The sequence below is a fragment of the Sardina pilchardus genome, chromosome 24 (assembly GCF_963854185.1).
Source record: "Sardina pilchardus chromosome 24, fSarPil1.1, whole genome shotgun sequence".
Lineage (NCBI taxonomy): Eukaryota > Metazoa > Chordata > Actinopteri > Clupeiformes > Clupeidae > Sardina > Sardina pilchardus.
Genome location: NC_085017.1, coordinates 19,516,556 through 19,530,463, shown reverse-complemented (window position 1 = coordinate 19,530,463; position 13,908 = coordinate 19,516,556). Strand labels below are relative to the sequence as shown.

The following is a 13,908-nucleotide window of genomic DNA, read 5'->3' as shown; positions in this document are numbered from 1 at the left end:
GGCCACCAGGAACCGGCGAGTGAGGGGTTCATGTCCCCTCCGATCCCCCGGAAAGGCGCAGCACTCGGGAAAGCTCTGACAGCGATAAGATGGGTAGGGACAGACTCTGGTGTGTGTGTGGTGACGGTGGACGCCGGGGCAATGGGATAGGTTATGGTCTCTGTAACAGGTTCCCAGATCCTGCTCCTGGTTTGATGAAAGACACAAGAGACTGCTCGAACGCCGGGACCAGGAGCCTTGCAGCCGAGAGACTCTGCGCAAGACCTGTCCAAACCAAGTCCTCCCGGCGCGTAGGGCCATCAACAAACAGCGGAAAGACTGCCTTGGTCCACCGTGACTAATAGCGCTGAATCCCCACTAACTCAAGCGTAAATGAACAGTTCCGTAGTGCAAGCCACATTATAGTTAATGCACATCGAAAAATCTTTACTGTAGTCTTTTCCAATTTCGACTGAAGCATTCCTCACAGAAAATGAACGGTTATAAGATCCTATTGAATGCAGGGCGCGCATCCTCGTGACATTGTTCCAAAGTTTTAGCCACAACCAACCTGTTCATCCCCGTCTTGCTTCCCATGAGCTGGCACCGCAGGAACAGCTTTTCCCTGTTCATAGTTAAGTTAATGTGAAAAGACTGTGAGAATTAATGTAACCGTCTACGTTAAAATTCGCGTACGTGGATACACAATGCAATATGCTGAGTCGAGTTAAGATTCAACACGGTGGCAAATCTCCGAGGGGGGAGAAATGTTCTGCGCATGGGACTGGTAAAAGGCGACTCTCCGATATGATGAAAAACACGGCATGCATCACTCCTTAGTGACACTTAAATGATGTGTTCTCGTTCCACTCTTGACATAATGTTGTGCTTTAAAATATCGAACGGGAGGGAATGAAAATGCATACGAATATACAGTACATTGAAACGAACCAACAGGTCTCTTGGAGAAATATCAGCTTGTCTTGAAAAATCCCCTTTTCTGAATGGCTTTCTGTTGCGGTTCACATAGTCATGTAGACCGAAGCAAACCTGAGAAAAACGCCAAACATGTCCAAGGAGACATCATTACCAAATCCACGTCGCTTGTTCTCGGAGACCCAGTCGATGGAGCACTATCGTCCTTAAATGGCACTGCTGCGCACGCCCATATGGAGAAAGTCCTGTCCTCGAGGAAATAGTTCTACAGGGTCCCCGAAGTGTTATTATTAATAATAAAAAAAAGGGTAATATTTTCCTTTTTTTACTGGACAGAAGTGGAGACGGACGTCAGAATAATGCCACTTTAAACAGGATATAGGCACTTTGACGGGATCCAGTTGTTGCGTGACTCCTTTTTTTGTGCATTTTCTGTTTTATTTTGAAATAGCCAAAATATGGTTCGAGAATAAACGCTGGATTCATGCAGTCTCCGCGTGTCGCCTTTTCGCCTTCTCGGTGGTTCCTCCCGTGTTACGAGTTAGCGGCAGTCCCTCTGCCTCCCTTGGGTATCCCTGTCTGCCTCTGACCTGCTCCCGACCCACGGCCTGCCGCTGGCGACCACTCCCTCTCATCAACATATTATGATTGCAAGGGAGTTCACCGTCAATCATGTGACCAAATACTACCCCCCCTTCTCCCCCCAAATACGTTGCAGAAATAAGGAATCACTTGCTGAATGCCGAGAGGCACCCGCAGCAGCCCCCTCAGCAAGGCAGTCACAATTCAGGAACGCATGTCACGCACGACCGCAGCTTTACGCGGAGGAAAAACACGTAGGTTTCAGATGGTTTGGCGTGCTACCCCAGACAGAAATAGATATGTCGTCTCTTTTCACTCTTTTTTTCTTGAAAGTTATGATGCTCGTTTGCTCGCCGTATTCACCCTTCAGCAGGTGCAATGAATAACTGCAGGTGTTAAAAGTAACTCGGAGAACTTTCATTGCCGGAGACATTATTAATTCATTCAAATGGCGTCACAAAATTAGTATTGCTACGTTTGCTGTGACGCCAGTTTGTGCGTTGAATCAAACAGTTATGAGGAAACTATAAAATAATGAGAGACAGAGACACAGAGAGAGAGAGAGAGAGAGAGAGAGGTTACAAAATGATACCTCGGTTTTTCCATTTAGCCTATTTTAATCCTGAATCAGTTTTCGCTATCCAAATGTAAGCAACAGAAAATTGTTTCTGATTATGGTTGTCTGCATAGTGTAAAGCAGTACTTTATCTTTATCTTGCGTAATGCCATCGTCCATCTCTTTGAACACATAACCCATTGCGAATATAACAACTATACTCAGAGCGGTGTCCTCAAACATTGTAACATATCACTTTTGCAGGCTTCGCCAAAAGGAGACAGGAGAAGCAGTGAAGCCATCAGGACTATGAGGACAGCCCACATGATGCGCAGCCATACCGGTAACACAATGCGCCAGAGCGCCGTTCCAAGTGTTCCCATTTGAGGCCAAATCCCGCTCCAATATAACCACCCGGCTGCTAAATTCAACTCCATTCTTTTTCGCACCTCGAATTTCATCATTGCAATGCCCACCTACAGATGGGGTGGCACGCAGTAGGCCTACCAATGCTCAAGCACAGTGTTTAATAACGGATAAATGTTAACCACTAACCAGCTATTAATATGTATTAAGTTGCTTTGTTAGCGCCAGTGTTTTCTCTTGGTCTCAGGGGAGTACTTTCCTTGTGTCGACCTAATGAGTGGAAAGAAAGAGAGCAAACCTTGAAGATTGGTTGTGAAATTTCTATAAAGGTCCAACACTTAAATTCTCATTTTCCATTGTTGTCAGTGGTGTCATTGTTCTCTCCATCTTGCATTTTCTTCTCACTTTTCTTTTCTTCTGTTCTACCATTATTTCCTTATTAGGAAATGTTATTTTCAATATTCTGCTCCTAAACAGTACAGTCACAAATAGGCTCACTGCCACCACCACCATCATGGCTTGTCTAACTTCCCATTAGGCTTCCTGTTCAGCAGCAGAGTTGTTTTCCTTTCACAAGTGCTTCAGTGTGGGTCGAAAGAATTTGGAAGGTTAGTCCTCACACCTTAATCCCACATCAGGCCCACTGCATACAACCACTAACCTGAGTTACCACTAAGTCAACCACTAAGTCAATCTAATTAGGTGCTTAAGGGAGGTTAAAGGAATACGCCACCCGAAAATGAAATTAAGCCAGTCTCGGTCACCCCCAGAGTTAGAACAGTGAAAAAAACCCGGTTAAAATCCGTCCGGGCATTGTCCTGCTTTGGGAGCAGCGTTTTTAGCTTTAGCTTAGCACAGTTGCTGTAAATGAAGGGTGTCAGTTAGCACGTCCTCCAAAAAAGTGACCGAGACATCTAATTTTTTTTCTAAATATATCTTGGGAGACGTGTGTTCAGAACAAGTACAAATCATAATGCAAAATCGAACGAGGCTATTACCTGGGCAGATATTTACTTGGAACTATATTCAGCCTCATCACAGGTGAAGCACCGCTAGTCTCACGTAGCACTTGAAAACTCCTAACTTCGACTGGAACTTCACGGAATGGGATTCAAGTGCTGCTGCATGAGAACCTTGTGCCTATCTAGCAGTGCTTCGCCTGTGATTAGGCCGAATATAGTTCCAAGTAAATATCTGCCTAGATAATAGCCTCGTTTGATTTTGCATTATGATGTGTACTCGTTTTTAACACATGGCTCCCAAGATATATTTAGGAAAAAATGTAGATGTCTCGGTCACTTTTTTTGAAGGACGTGCTAACTGACACCCTTCATTTACAACAACTGTGCTAAGCTAAAGCTAAAAACGCTGCTCCCAAAGCAGGACAATGCCCGGACGGATTTTAACTGTTTTTTTTCCCACTGTTCTAACTCTGGGGGTGACCGAGACTGGCTTAATTTCATTTTTGGGTGGCGTATTCCTTTAAGGAAACAGGGATGTTGCTCATCTGAGGTAATAATCATTGCCTTAATGAGACTGATTAAGACAAACTACACAACACAAACCCAAACAGGTCCCTTGATGATGAGAAACATGAGCATCTCTTATATCACCCACCTCATATGTCTTTCCATTTACAGTACATGCAAAATGGTGAATAAAAAGTATTCTTGAGCATATTGGCTACTCATCAAGAGTTAGGCAAAATGACTGGCAAAAAAGAGATGTACAATCACTTATAAGTTTGGATCATTCCCAAAGCACTTAAAGTCTTGTCAGATCCAGCTCTAACGGTCTTATTATCTCAGCGGTGGCAGATGTAGTGGATGATTCCTCTGATGAGAGAAAAGCATGGCAAGATGGAGATCTAATGGTGCTTGTGTTGACTTGAATGGAATGGAATAGTTATTATGCATGCTCAAAAGATTTCTCTTTCACTTTTCTCTCAATTAGACCAGACAGATAAGTTCTCCGGTGCCAAATGGAACGTTACACAGTAGCAGACAATTAGTCTTTGTCGTCTCTGAGGTGAAAGGAAAAGGCCTCATAAAAAGACAAGATTCTATAACCAAACAGCTCTCCAACAACTAATAACAGACCATCCTTCACACGTTAATATCTTCATGCTCGTTTGCCTTGTTGCTTTTACTACACAAGTGGGCAATGAGTATACTGTACATCCTCTCGTTAAACGTTTTTTGATTGCCGGTCCAGAAGGACAGTCACTAAGGTATGTACAGCATTTAAGATAATCCAGCAGCTGTAATGGCAAGATAGATGTTTATATCGTTTCCGTTTCACAGGCTCAGACCTCTCGTTCTGAGATTACAGCAGTCTTGCAATTGGCTTTCTTGAGCAAAACAAACATTAAATGCAAAGTTGGGTGGTGCATTGCAATAATACATTTGCAGATAAGGGTATGCACACAATTGCCCTTGTAACAGCTCATCAGAGAGACTGTTAACAAGGGAAGTCGTCTCAAAGCTGTTGTAACTTCAATCAAGTCGGTTTACAGATGCATCATTCACATTAATACAACCCCAAAGCAGAAAAAGTTTGGACATTGTGTAAAATGCAAATAAAACAGAATGTGATCATCTGCAAATCGTGTAAACTCATATCTAGCTGCAAATAGGACACAGACAACATATCAAATGTTAAAAATAATATACAGTATATGACTATTTCATGGAACAATATGTGCAACATGTTTAAAAAAAACATTGAGAGGGGGGTCAAGAAAATGCTGGAAAAGTTGTGTAATGATAAAGAAAACAAAATGAGGAATATTTTACAACTAATTAAGGTAACCGGCACATGATTTGGTATGCAAAAGAGCATCCCAGAAAGGTATGTAAACTCATGTATGCTGATGCACACTCAGTCCGCACCTAACCTTTTGAATGTTTAGTTAGCCATTTGTCTCACAAGAGAAACACAGGGGATAGGCCTACACTGTTGCAAATACAGTAATCTCCTGCATATAAGCCGCATTGTGTATAAACCGCAGGGCAGTGTTTTATACAAGTTAAAAGAAACAAAACCATATTAACACCATATTAACTGCCCCCCTGTATTAACCTCATAGCTGAAGAAATTTAGCAAAATAAATGTATGAGTCGTGGCTAATAGTCGGGAAAGCAGTCAGGCCTCAAACTTGGGGCTATGGGGTAGCAAGTGTGCAGCTTGACCATAACATCAAAAAGCCATGGATACTGGTAAGGTAGTCATGGCACATATTCAGCCACAGTGATAGAATTCTGTAAAACTTCACGAGGCACACTCATGCACTTCACCCATACCCCCTCGTACGTCCATCCATCCGCTGTACATCACCCTGAACTGTACAGTGTATAACGACCAAAGGCTTTCAATTCAGTTCAATCAGGGGTGCCTCATTAGTGCTTCACCTTTCCATGAGGGCTTCATACAGCTATGGGTCAACCTGACCTGCGGGTCCCTCATACAGCTCATACTTCAAGCACACTTCCTTTGGCATCACAGCAAGCCCTAAGAAAGCAGTCACCCCACCTGGTCTCAAACCCCAGTACAAAACCTGCACTAATGCAACATGAAAAAAAAAATAATAAAAAAAAAAAACAGGCTTTTTATTTTTGGTGAGTATTACATGATCATAACTTTGCTTCTAGCAAATAGTGACAATACATTTGCCAGTTTACTTAAACAGGTATAGGCAATATACTGTATGCGCTTTTGCATTGCCAATTTATTACAAATACAATGCACTTTCTTCTTGTGTTTAGAGGTAAAGTGGGAAAAGGTCCTGTGGTGAGATCAATCAATTTGCCATTTTTTTTTGGAAATCATGGACTCCTTGGGGCTAAAGTGGAGAGGGCCTATCCAATTATCCAACTTGTTTGAGTGCTCAGTTCAAAACCCAGCATCTATGACAGTGTGGAGCCTAGAGCCTGAGCATCTTGTACTGTACATCTGGAAAGGCACAGTAAATTCTGAATGATGTTTACAGGTTTTCAGCAATATACTGCCTTCCAGTCGATGTGTTTTGCCAAAATGAAGTCTGCACATATTCACATAGTATTTCTCCTTAAAGGAAGAGTCCATGTGCTAGAATGACCTGTCTGCAGTCCAGACCTGTCAAATCAGGTGCATCATTGGACGAAATACATGACTAAGAATGCCCCATATGTTGAGCAACTGAAATCCTATACAGAGCAGGAATGGGACAACATTTTCATCTCTCTAGTAACTGGTCTCTTCAGTTTCTAAACATTTATAGAATATTGTTAAATGAAGAGGTGAAGCAGTACAGGTAAACATGCCCCCGTCCCAACTTTGTTTTGAAAAATGTTGCTTGCATCAAATTCAAAATGAACACATATTTTCCAGGACTAGAGTCAAAATTGTAATTTTAACATTTGATATGTTGACTAAGTTATGCCATTTTTGCAGCTAAATATGGGGTTATGAGATTTGTAGGCTACTGTATAGCCTACGATCACATTCTATTTTTATATGCATTTACACAACGTCCCAACTTTTTCTGATTTTGGATTTGGTTGTACCTCAGATCATCTTAATTGGCTTTAGGCTCACAGGCAGCCCCCCCACCGTTAAACACAGGCACTGCGACGCATCATAAATAAGAAACAGATGGACGCCAGTTCGCTGATTGGTTTTGTGCGATACCGAAATATGCTCTCCTTTGCGAACCGCCCTGTGTGCATCGTGTATTATTCATCAAGAGTTCTCTCCCAAACAGGTTACGCTTAGTCGCGTATCTATCCGCGAATACCTTCCACTAAAATCCCACTCCTCCCTGACTGTTGGAGAAGCCGAACGTTTAAAAATACATATGTGCTCTAACGAGGATTTAAAAAAAACTGTGTGGAGAGAACACGGCTGGTTTCCTCTGAGTCTCTGCGCTAGTGACCCGCAGCGGCGATGAAGAGCTCGTTAAGAGACGGCAGGGGATCTAAACTTGTACTCTGCGGTCCGGAACTTTTCGCTGCTTTAATCCACGCTAATGCAATTATCAGGAAACATCAAGATCCGAATTAGTGAGCGCAGAACAAAAGTCGACAGCAAGTTGTACAAAGCGTTATCTGTCATTATGGTGCATGTTATCACCGAGGCCGTGTCCAATATCCAGACGCTAAAGGGAGATGGCAAAAAATGACTAATGGCGTAAAATGCCGAAGTATACTCCATACGACCATCCCATTTTATAATCAGGAGTAGGCCTATGGACGCATTGGCTCTGTTCTGTTTATGGAAGCACAGTGCTCTTAAACCTGGGCTGTTTCGTCAAATCATAGCCGCAGCGGCCCAGAGGCTCAGGTAACCGAAAGTGGGAGTTAATGAATGCCAGGTTACACATTACAATGCTGGCCCCTGCATAAGAGCACCCGAGATCACACATAAAACAGATGTAAACGAGCTATATGAAATATGCAAATCCACGGCTTTCGGAGGTAGGCTATTCATGTGGTTACAGGGCTGTGGACTTCCTACAGATACCCATGACTAGAAACAGATGCAATCAAAAAAAAAAGAAAAGAAAAAAACACAGGGAAACAGGGAAAGAAATGATATTCAAACACAGAATCAATTTTGACATTTGCATCTAACTACTAGTATCTGTTGCTGCTCGTTCCACAAATTGAATATTAAAGAGAGTGGTTTTGATTTGTTTGAAATGAACACCACCTGTCTGTGGTGCATCTGTTTGCACAGTGGACAAATGGGGGGGCCTTAGACCCAGCCATAATTATTTGATCTAACTGCATCATTGATTCTCTAGATCATGTTTTAGCTACTGTATACTTTTGTAAATGTCACTTTTTGGCATTTTAGATCTCATCCATGCATTTCACATGGGTATTGCACCTACTGTAGCAGTGTGTGTACTACTTTAACAACAAAATAAAGGAAGAGTGGAAGGGCAGAAAGGAGAAAAAAAGAAAGAAGGGAATGAAGGGAAGCAGTGGATGGAGAGAAGAAAATGGAGAGATGTGTGATAGATAACAAAGGATTGCAATTGAATGTTTGTTGTGATTGTAGGTATGAATGATGCTTTCCTGAGTGTAGGAGAGTGATAGTCTTCTGGGGGGTGAGGTGAGGTGAGGTGATGTGGTCTGGGGACTGATAAGAGCAGCTTATTCACAGACACGTGTCACTATAGGCCCCCACTTCCCTAGTCGTCCACAGGACACACCAGTGACTTTCTTAAACGTTCACTGGGAGTCCAAGTACTCACCCATACTGTATGTACAGCATTCAGAACATGTTTGATGATGGTGGAGGTTATTGTCCAATGTTTATAACAATACTGTGTGGTATTAAATGGTTCCTAAAGTGTTGATGATTGTACTGTACATATTGGGAATGTGGACAATGCAGAGTGATTTTTGAAATATCAAAAGTTACAATTGGTGAATAAACTCTTTGGAGAGGTGGATGCACTCTAATAAGAGGTGGATTATAAACTCTGTTTCTGACATTTCAGAGGTGAAGAAACTGTGTTTATACTTGCCTTTAGCCTCCACTACAGCTCCGAGTGAAGTTGAAGCAATGTCCAGCTTAAAAAAAAACACACTCTGTTACCTGACCAGTAGTTCATGCAGCGGATGTGAGGTGTTGTCCATCATGCTAAGGAATTCCCTCAACAACCAACTCCAGGGGCTCGACTGTACAGCACTTCCAAGCACAGAGCCAGCTCTTTTAATCAACTTGTTTAGACTTTTTTTTTTTTGCTGTTGTTTGCTCTGATGCTGCTGCCCCAACAGATGGCTGCAAAAGAAAATTGCACACGGAACAGCCGACTGGTAAAACATAATATTCAACATCCTGCTGCACACATTACAGCTTCAATCAGGAGGTTTAGTCGAGCGTCTGAGGCTACGAGCAGGGTGAACTGTGGAGCAGTGAAAAGCAGAATCGGGGCTTTTTTGTGGTGTTGTTGCTAGCTGCAGTGTGTGTGTGTGTGTGTGTGTGTGTGTGTGCGTGTGTGTCAGGGACAGGGAGGTATTGAGGTGGTCGGTCAAGACTCAAGACTGTGAATGGTGGACTCAGAGTGAAACCTTGCTTGCCGTCTTCTTTCTGATAGATTGTTTTTTTTCTTCTGCTCATGTGAGCGTGAGGGTAATGCATTGTGTGTATGTGTGTGTGTGTGTGTGTGTGTGTGTGTGTGTGTGTGAAAAAGTGAGGGAAAATTAGTGTTTCTCGATGAAATTGGATATTCCTGAATGTTATTACCTCAATGGTACTGTTGTTCAAATCTAAAAAAAATTGCATGGGAATGGAAATGATTTTTCTCCCTTTTTCTTAGCGTCATCTGACCATGATTATTATATCTACTCGAGTATGGTCATCATGGCAAAATACACACAGTGGTAACAAACTGTTGAGAGTGCAATGCACCTGCGTCAGTTCTATAATGACTCAACTGGAGTTTATAAAAGTCACATCACAGACGTCAGAATATGGCCTACGCTTTTCCCCTGAAATTACAGTAATCTAATATCACACACTCACATGTACACTCACATGTACACACACAAACACACACACACACACACACACACACACACCTGTACATGAACAAACCTATAGGATGACTCACTTGGGTGCTCCTACTGAGGCTGGAGACTATAAATAGGTTAGACCTTTAGTTAGGCTTGCAACAGGACTGTCTATCGATCATCTAGCAATTACTGTGATACCTCAGGGGCCATATGGATTAAATGTCCCTGAATACCTCCGAATAATTATTTTAAAACTAGGCCGGGGACGGTAAAAAAAAAAACAAGCCAGCAGAAACTGGCCAACAGAAAAAGTTGTGAGATTTCTGTTAATTGAACAGTATAAACTTGGAGCGCGCTGTGTAAAGGCAAGGCAGTCCGAACAAGCAGAGAAAACAATAGGTCATCCTGCGATTTCATTTTTTTTCCCCTTTTTGGTGCAAGAAACTGTAGGCTATATTTACAGTGGGATTGAAGAGATAAATATCTTTCACCACCGCACTGCAAGACATGTCGGCCTTATTCTGGTCTGATGAACTCCAGCTCACACTGATATGAGCCTCACTGATTGGAATCCGTATTGCTCGACAAGGACCTCTGTCTAACACTGGGGTACCATGGACTGATGCTATAATGTTGTTCTCTCTGGACAAAAAAAATCCTACGGGGGTATTCAATAAAGTACCTAACTAACTGGAAGACTAGGCCATGAGAAAAAGCAACATGTGAATGCACACTCATACATCCATCAAAGCATGTTTCAGCACTATGAAGTTTAGTGATGGGGAAGAGAATTATTTTCCTAGTGGAACACGGTCAGCCACACTAAATATATATTGACTAATAAGTAGATCATCTGAAAGAAGACATCAAAAGCACAAGGCAGCGACCTAAACTAGGAAGGTTAAAGGCACCTTTAACATGATATACTTCTTGGGGTCCCCCTACAGCTGAGTAGTGCAATAATAAATCAATTAAATATGCATCTTTCTTTGCAACAAAGTATGAACATAACTTCAATATAATATAGAGGGAACGCGCCGATAGCAGTCTGATTGTCCTATAGAGGGCCGTCAGACAATGCAGAAGTGCCGTTCGTCATCTTAGATAGATAGATAGATAGATAGATAGATACTTTATTGATCCCCAAGGGGAAATTCAAGGTCCCAGCAGCTTAAGACACCACACACAACATACAGTACAATGTAAACAGGAAGATTAAAAAGCAAATCAACAATCAACAATCAACAATGACTAAAGGAGCAGTAGAATACTATAGGTAAGGTATGCATGAATGTACTGAGGATTGGTACTGTGATCCAGTCTGAGGTGTGTGTCAAGTTGGTAGTGCAAATAAGTCCAACAGTGCAACAGTGCAAGATAAAATTCTAGTGACCAGTAATAAATATGTACAGTACAAAATGTAAGCATAGTAATAATAATAACAGTACTAATATAAATATATGGACAATTAAAATAAACTTAACATAGTAATAATATAAGAGTTAGACATGAGGGTAGACATGTAAGTCATGCCATGTAAGTGTATAAGAGGGTGGAGGTGCAGATATACTATGCATAGAAGTCCAACTCTCCTTTTCCCTTCAGTGAAGCATTGTACAGTTGTATGGCCCTGGGTACAAATGACTTTCTCAGTCTGTCTGTTGTGCATGTCATGGAGCGTAGTCTCCAGCTGATCAAGCTCTTCTGCTGTATGATAATGCTGTAGAGTGGATGACAGTCATTGTCCAGGATGCTGTGTAGCTTGTTCAGGGTCCTTTTGTCTGATACTGAAGTGATGCACTCCAGATCAGCTCCCACAACAGAGCCAGCCTTCCTTACCAGCCTGTCTAGTCGCCCAGCATCCCTCTTCCTAGTGCTTCCTCCCCAGCATGCCACAGCATAGAAGAGGACGCTGGCAACAACAGACTGGTAAAACATCCAGAGGAGCTTGCTGCAGACATTGAAGGAGCGCAGCCTCCTCAGGAAGTACAGCCTGCTCTGCCCTTTCTTGTATATTGCTTCAGTGTTGACTGACCAGTCCAGTTTATCGTCCAGATGTACGCCCAGGTACTTGTATGTGTTCACCACCTCCACATTGACCTCCTCAATGGTGACTGGCAGCAGAGCAGGCTTAGACCTCCTGAAATCTTGTGAGATTTTGTGCCATCAAAATGATTTTGGAAACCTTTCGTTAAGATAAAAAAAAAAAAAACTGTCAAGGGTGCCCCTTAACTGTCGTACAATTAATCAATAGCCGTTAATATGTAATGTGGTCAACTAATCATGGTCAGGATGATCTGCTTGTGTGTTGTCAGAAGAAGCCCTTAAATCGGTTCTCAAATCATTTTTACCCATCAGTGGTTTGCTCCTTCCAATGCACACACAAAACAGCGTAAAACACATTAGCATATGAATGCAACTGAAATAAATAGATTCATAGATTAGCAATAGCACTGACGTCTTGTGACAGACCGTTTTTTGATCCACTAATGAGTGCTTCCTTTGAGTTCCATTCAGAGGACTGGCTCAGAGTGTGCACTGTGCATGCTTACCACAAACACATGGATGTGGCAGCAGCTGAGCTGAATGCTGTGGCTTCCCCCCCCATCAGCACATTGCACTCTGACAGACTGTGTTCTGATGACACGGAGCTGACTAATCCCAGTGGGAATGCACCATTAGCCAACACGGCATCGCGGTGGGGGGGCTCGCCCGTCGTATTAGCAGCCTCTGGTATCTCTGAGGATCATCCAGAACATCTTATGTCGCAGCGAGAGAGAGGAAAAAAAACATCTTTAGAGTAACAAATAAATGTGAATTCCAACATGTGAAAATCAACCATTCAGCATCTGTTACAGACAGCTGCTTCCTTCCATGTGATCACATGACAGAGTTACATGTAGTTGTAAAACCTTTATGTATAGCAACAGTTTTTTTTCTCTAGGCGAGAGGGTTACATTCATGTGTTGAATTTGTGTGTTAACTTTGTGAGTCTAGTTTGTTGTTTGTAATTTGTAAACCTAGGCACCACCAAAAAGCAGACATACAAAGCCCAGCCATTTGTATATATGCCAGCACATCCGCAATGTTCAGATATCAAACCACAGACCAAAGGTGGCAATACGTCTGCTGCTTAATCTTGTTTCATTTCATACCAATGGAAGTTCTGCAGAAATGTGAAAGATTTCTGTAAGTTTAACCGGTTTCATTTCAAATCAGTCCATAATTTCATGAGCTCAAATGCATGCACTTACTAATTAATCCTACATAACGGTAGCCTTCATGATGTTACATAACTTGGCTACAATTTGGTATATGCTTCTTCAACAATGTTTAGACACTCTTGGTTGGGTCTATTATACTGAGTCATATGGGATCTGTGAGTTCAATTGTACTAATACTGCACCACTTAATTAATGAATCAATCAGATGTCAGAAGGGCACTTGATGTAAAGTGGGACTGAGTTAATTTCATCTTTGGAGCGGAAGTGTGACACCTCCAGACTCAAAAGTAGAGCGAGCCAAGCAATCCATTAATCTGTTTGCTTAAATATCCTCTTGAATATCTGAATAGCCAACCTCTTCTGGTGCTACAGTACATGCTGGATGCATTACTGCTTACATTAAGAGCTAGCTTGCTTGAATGCTTTAGTTTAGTGCAATAATTGATTCAAGGTTCCCTTTTTAATCAGAAGTCCCTTTACTTGATGTGCTTCTAATTTGATTGCATGATTGCACATCAATAAAAGTCTAATTGAGACTTACAGTACCCTTGATAACACTTCATTTAGTCTGTCAAACTAGAGGGGCCTGGTATACGTTTTTGAAATCTATCAAGAAGACATCAGGGAGTGCAATTTCATCAATGCTGAGCAACGTTGGTAGTGTACTTCTTCTGGACTGCTAGTCAAAACAGACACAGGATGCAGCCTCTTAGTATTTAAGTGACATTTTGTTTTTAATAGAGAGATATTGATTGAGAAC

General features: G+C 42.1%; 1 protein-coding gene across 1 annotated transcript in view; it reads right to left on the bottom strand.

The window, feature by feature from the left end:
- Window positions 1-13,857: 13,857 nt before the first annotated feature.
- Window positions 13,858-13,908, bottom strand: part of trappc9 (trafficking protein particle complex subunit 9) — a gene marked incomplete in the record, with an annotated part of 254,163 nt that continues 254,112 nt past the window's right edge. The window contains 1 exon segment of the mRNA XM_062528708.1: window positions 13,858-13,908. This exon segment is cut by the window's right edge and continues 1,699 nt beyond it.